Here is a 6,125-nt window from a genome sequence, read left to right as displayed (position 1 = left end):
TGAGTCTGGGCACAGGTGGAGCTGTCTCCCAGGGAAGCAGAGTCCTGGATTCCAGGAAGGGCAGGCCTTCAAGGCCAGAACCCTTCTCACTGAGAATGTTGGGCATCCTGAGGCCAAAACACATCTTCCATGATGCTCCAGCTCAACACTGCCCTCCTGATTCCCACCCGCCAAAGCGTTCTGGTTACTGAACAGATCATTGAGGAGCTCCCAGTGAGGGGCAACCCCCTTCGGTTCCAGGCTGTGAGCACATTGGAACTCAAAATGGTTTCTTTATGGGTTTCCAGGGTCTGTGTCTATAGTAAACGGAACTGTTCACAGAAAAGCAGCTGGGTTCTTCTGGGCTTGGCCAAGGTAGAGTGAAGGGCAGGGGGAGGGGCAGGGCTAGAAGGTGGGATTGTTGTGTCTGAAGATGCAGATGGGGAAGTGCTTGACATGGGAGGACCACTGGGATGCCAGCTGGAAAAATGCCACATCATTCCACTGCACGCCATCGATGACGACCGGCAGCATACTCTGCTGGTGCTTGGCCTTGCAAACCAGGCGACCAATGCCCTGGATGCACTGGCTTTTGCACTCCACATCCTCGTCCTTGGTTTTCTTGGGCGCCTTCTTTTTTTTCTCCTTGGTGACCACTGTCATGGACATGGCAGGTGTAGCTGTGCCCTCACCACTGCAGGGCAGCCTGCTGACCTGGACAGACTGGAAGAAGCACTTGAGTGTGTTTTGGGGGGTAGGTAGGTTTTTCTTCTCTGCGACTCTCTTCGTGTCTTTTGGCTGGGCTGCTGTCCAGTAATCCACCTGCAGCTCCATCATCTCTGCATGGACACTCTGGCTGGTGGAGGACAGGCCCCCACTCATTGACGGGGGGGAGAGTGTGTTGGGTGAGGCCTTCCCGGTAGGGGACAGAAGCTCACTGGAGCATGAGTGGACTACATCACCTGAGTCTCCTGACATGGCTGCAAATGGTTCCACTCTTCCAACCTTCACTGCCCCCACAAAGGGGATGAGCTGTGAGGACTTCTCATTGGGGCGCTGCTGCTTAGGCATGAGCATGGCCTCTGCGATGGGCAGCAGGTAGACACAGTTGGCCCCCGCAATGTACTCAGAGATTCTCAACACAACATCCTGTGTGTCCTGCAAGGTGTTCTGGGACTCCAGGTTGTTGAACATGTCCCGCCAGTACAGGTCCTGGAAGAAGTTGTTGTAGCGGCAATCCATGGAGCCCAGGTAGCTGGCCACAGGGTGGGGACCCAGCGGGATGACCAGGAAGCGTATGTATTCTAGCCATTGGGGTGGCTGCTGGGACAGCTGCTCCACAAAGACCCGCAGCACAGCGTTGAAGTAGGGCTGTGCCCCTGCCACCGCCATCTTCACAGGCGTCAGGGCCTGGGAATTGCAGTTGCAGTATCTCTGCATCTGTGACACGATGATGCTGAAGGCCTCCTGGACGTCATCTGTGGAGCAAGTGCACACCACGGGCAGCGTGTGCCCCTGCAGGATGTCCGAAAGTAACTGGCCCTGCCAGTCACAGGTGTTGACCAGGATGATGTTCTCGGCACCTTCTCCTGGGAAATGAGGATGTTGTGGAGCTGGTCACAGACCGGCAACCTGGGGATCTGCCGCTGGCTCTGTGGGTCTGGGCTCTCATTGTCCAGTCTGTTGACCCACTCATTCAGGGCTGTGTCGCAGACTCCGTGGCCAGCCTGCTTCCTCTTGGACCTGCTGGAGGGCATGACTAGAGACTTGGTGAAGCGCGCTATGGATGGCAGCTTCTTGGTGAACCAATGCTGCGCGGAGGACCCTGCCTCCCGGTTGTCCTCCAGCTGTGCCAGCTGCTTCCCAGGGGAGCGAATTCTGTGGGCCATTGAGTCAGAGTCACTATCACTTGACATGCTGTCAAAGTATCGCCTGAGTTTGGGCTTTGGGGTGCTGGGGACACTGATATCCTCCTCCATGTCGAAGCTACTGTCACTAGAGCTCAGCACAATGTCATACCGACGGTCCAGAGCCTTCTCCACTTTTGGGACATGCCTCACAAGGGCCTGTTCTGAGGATATGACCTTCTCCGACACTTGGGCCCTGAGCATAGATGCCACGGCTTTCTGGGGGTAATCCTGTTGCCTGGTCATGCACCTCCTTCTTACTATCAGATTCCCTTTGTCCTGGGACTGCCTGTGGATGGCATTGTGGCTGGCCGCCTGCTCAAAGAAGAAGCTCTCAGATGTGCTGGCGACGTCGTTATGCGAGGTTTGGGCCTTGGTGCTGGCCTGCATGGCAGTGGCCTCCTGATTGATAGGCTGGCAGGACAGGGAGTCCATTTGAATCGTAGTGGTGTGTGTGCTGTAGGCCACAAGTTGGGAGTCACTGTGGCTTGGCTGCTTGCCTCCGGGAGCCCTCGCGTTCTCAGGCAGGTGGGCCAGACTCAGAGGCTCCTTTTGGATCCTGGTGCTGTGGAGGCCCCACATCTCCATCTGCAAGCTGGAGTCTGACAGGCCTTCCATGTATGGCCTGAGCTTGGGATTGGGGCTGCTGAGGACACTGTGATTGTCCTTCATGTCTGGGCCGCTAGACAGGCCTTCAAAGTATGGCCCAAGCTTAGGTGTGGGGGTGCTGAGGACGCTGCCATCGTCCTCAGTGTCTGGGCCACTGTCACTGGGGTTCTGCAGCATGTCATACAGGAGGTCCAGGTCCTCCTCCACCTCCGGGACATGCTCCCCATGGTCCTGCTCAGGGTCCAGGACGTCCTCCGACACTTGGACTGTGTGCAGCCATAACAGGACTTTCTGGTGGTAGTTCTGTTGCCTAGTCCGGGTGCTCCTTCTAAATATGAGATTCCCCTCATCAAAGTCATCCTCCTCCTGGTCAGCGGTATGGTAGCTGGCCTCCAGCTGCGAGAAGAAGCTCTCACACTTGCACTCAGAGTAGTTGTCTGAGGACTCAGCCTTGGGACTGGCTTGCCTGGCGCTGTCCTCCTGGTCCATGGGCGGCATGGACGGGGAGGAGATCTGGATCTTGTCCACCTTGCTGGTGGGTGTGCTGTGGGCCGCAAATTCATTGTCCATCTCACTTGATTGCTTGCCTCCCAGGGCCCACGAATTCTCGGGCATGTGGGGCAGACTCAGAGGATCTGTTTGGGTACTGTCACTGTGGCTGCCCCACATCTCCGTCTGCAAACTGGAGTCTGACAGGCCATCGAAGTATGGCTTTAGCTTGGGCCTGGGGATGCTGAGGACACTCTCATCATCCTCCATGTATGGGTCACTTTTCCTGCGTTTCCCCATGTCAGACCGAAGGTCCCTCTCTGACACTTTGGACCTGTGAAACAGCGCCAGGACTTTCTGCTTCAAGTTCCCTCGTATTGATGGCCGCTGCTTCTTTGGCTTCCTCTTCTCCAAGGCATCCTGGTGCAGGTCCTGTCTGTGCTTTCAGCTCAGAAAAGGAGCACTCATCCTGCCCCTCGTCGTTACCTGCCGACGTGGCCTTAGGGCTGACCTGCATGGCACTGTCCTCATGTTCCATGGGCTGACTGCACAGGGAGGAGATCCAGATCTCGGCCACCGTAGTGGAGGATTCCTTGATGCTGGGGCAAAGGCTCACCATCAGGCCACACCTGGGGTTTCGCTGCATGATGTCAGCCATATGGATGGCGCCAGAGGCCAGTGTCTTGTAGCCCAGGACATTTCTGTTCTTAGAGCACTTCCTTTGCTCCAGCATGATCAGGAGCTTGTTACCTTCTCCCTTGAGGAAGTGGTTGTACTGCAGGGAGAAGGTCAGCGCCAGGTTGGTCTGCACTGGTCTACCGCGGGACAGCACAATCTCTTGGGACCTCAGGATGCCCTTGGAGTCCTGCATCTTCACGGAAATTACCACGGAGTTGAGGTCCTTGGCCAGCTTCTTGAAGATCACTAGCTTCTTTAAAGTGAGACTACACCACCTGGGCACGCAACTGGGGCTGGAGCAGTCCACCTCCCATGTGGCGAACAGGTTCTGGGGGACCTGTGTTTTGAGTACCGTGGACGTCCAGGCCCACAGTTCGTGAGGAAGCTGCAGCTGCTGGCACCCTACCAGTCCTTTTTCTACTCAGGGTTGATGGTTTTTCCTCCTGTGGTGGGACAGAGGAGGGACACGATTGGTGGCAAGAAGTGGGGCATGAGTGATCGAAGGAGATTGCGACCACACAAAAAGTGGCCACTCGCTAACCTGTGATTAGGCAGGGAAGGCCTGGGTCATGGTCTTTTCAACTCAGAGACCTAAAGTTATCACAAACATGTTCTGAAGTTAAAACATTTAAACTAAAATCTGTTTATGGTCGGTCGCTGGGTCCTAGGCTGGAATCTTCTCTAAAAAAGGTCATGCTTTACCTTAACTAAGACTGTCTACTGTCTTTTGGAATCTACAAGAGCATAGCTTTGGAATGTCAAAGGAATTTTTCTTTTTTTGGAGACTCTGTGCTCTGCAAAGACCACAAATCTCCTCATTGTCATTGAGTTCATTGTTGGTTGTTCTATCTATATCCCCCTATGGGAAAGAAGAATGTGTCTGTCATTTTACTTTTTATCCAATCTATCACCAATGGATTTCATGCAACCCACATATCTCCACTTCTGACTGTAATATCTAAAATAAGGTGAAAACTGCCATTCTCCAGAGCATAATTCCAATCCATTGAGATTTTGATTCAAGGTCAATGACAGTTTGGCTCAGAAAATCTCAACAATTGTTCACGGTTTTCAATGCTTCTTACATTGACATTTACTTGGCACAATACAGCAGGATCCCAGAAAATCTCACCCAGCACCACCCTGCAGACCTACACCTGGTGCTGGCATCCAGCAAAGGGTCCATTGATGCACCAGTTCCCTATGTGCCGGTGAACTTGGGACACTTGTGTCTTGGATTCAGGACCTTCCCTTGCTTGTGCTGATGACTTTATTTGAGCCATATTTTGTAATACTCTTGGTGGAACTAATGTTTACAGTTGATAGATCCCAGGCTAAGGAGAGACAGGAGGGGAAATGGGACTGGTTTTTAACCCTGGCTTTTCGATAGGATTTGCCTTTTTGGGTCTGGGCAAACACCTAAGCTGTATAAGTGAGAGCTGATCTTGTTCAGCTCAGAAGATAAAGGGGAAATCCTCCTTCCTGCAAGAATCTCAGATGTTCTTAGACAACTGAGGATCTTTGCGATGTGTCAGAGGACATTCCTCATGACATGCAGGAGCCCCATAGGGAAATTCCCACACACCTGCAAAGAAACTAACTGGCTCTTAATGAGGTTTAGTCCACCTGCGCTGGTAGCCCTTCTGGTTGTTGTAGTCAGCAAAGAGAGAAACTGAGGCACATAAGTAGGTTGAATGAGACTCTAGGGGAGTGAGCATCTTGCAGCTCAACCCTTAAAGCAACAAACTTTAACCCATTGCATAACACTCCTAGAAAATGTGCTGAGACTCTGCAGATACCAAGCAGCAATAAAAACAACAACAAGCATACCTATAATTAACATGGGAAGTTGTGCCTTCATGGCTGGGAACTCCCAGACTCCAGCCCTCATTAATATTCCTGATAGGAAGCCTTGACTTGCAAGTGCTTTACAGAAATGTAAATGTAGGAAGATTTAACTAGAAAATATCAACTAAAAAATGGCCAATATACAGTTCTCTTTGGGTGCCTAAATTGATTTTTCGCAGCAAAACAAACGAACAAAAAACTAGAAAAATGCTGTCCTGAAAATTAAACTGATTGGGTGAATAGGACGCATATCTTGATTTGGAAATTAGAAACTTCTAAGGAGAAGCACAGATAAATTCTCTTTAAAAAAGAAATGAACAAGATACTTCAGAGATTATCTTCAAACTCTCCTGAAGCTAATACATGCTAACACCCCATCCTCCCCCTTCTATAGCACGTCCACTATATCTTTTGCTCTCTGATCTTCCTGTCTAGATGTGTTCCTTCCCTTCCCTTCTTCCTTCCCCTTCTGTCCCCTCCACTCCCCCTCCCTACTGACTTAAGGGAAAATGAGAAGAGGAATTCTGCCAACTCCCTTTGGAGAAAAGCTGCTCTCAGCCAGAGAGGAACCAGCAATCATTCTCCATTTTCTCTATGGCCCTGATTGGTTGACAG

The 6,125-nt window shown here is 51.8% G+C and overlaps 1 pseudogene; it reads right to left on the bottom strand.

Moving 5' to 3' along the window:
• Positions 1 to 384: 384 nt before the first annotated feature.
• Positions 385 to 3,993, bottom strand: LOC102431038 (annotated as a pseudogene).
• Between the last annotated feature and the right edge of the window lie 2,132 nt (positions 3,994 to 6,125).

This window comes from Myotis lucifugus, unplaced genomic scaffold (genome assembly GCF_000147115.1).
Source record: "Myotis lucifugus unplaced genomic scaffold, Myoluc2.0 scaffold_994, whole genome shotgun sequence".
NCBI classification, from domain to species: domain Eukaryota; kingdom Metazoa; phylum Chordata; class Mammalia; order Chiroptera; family Vespertilionidae; genus Myotis; species Myotis lucifugus.
This window is presented reverse-complemented; position numbering and strand designations above follow the sequence as displayed.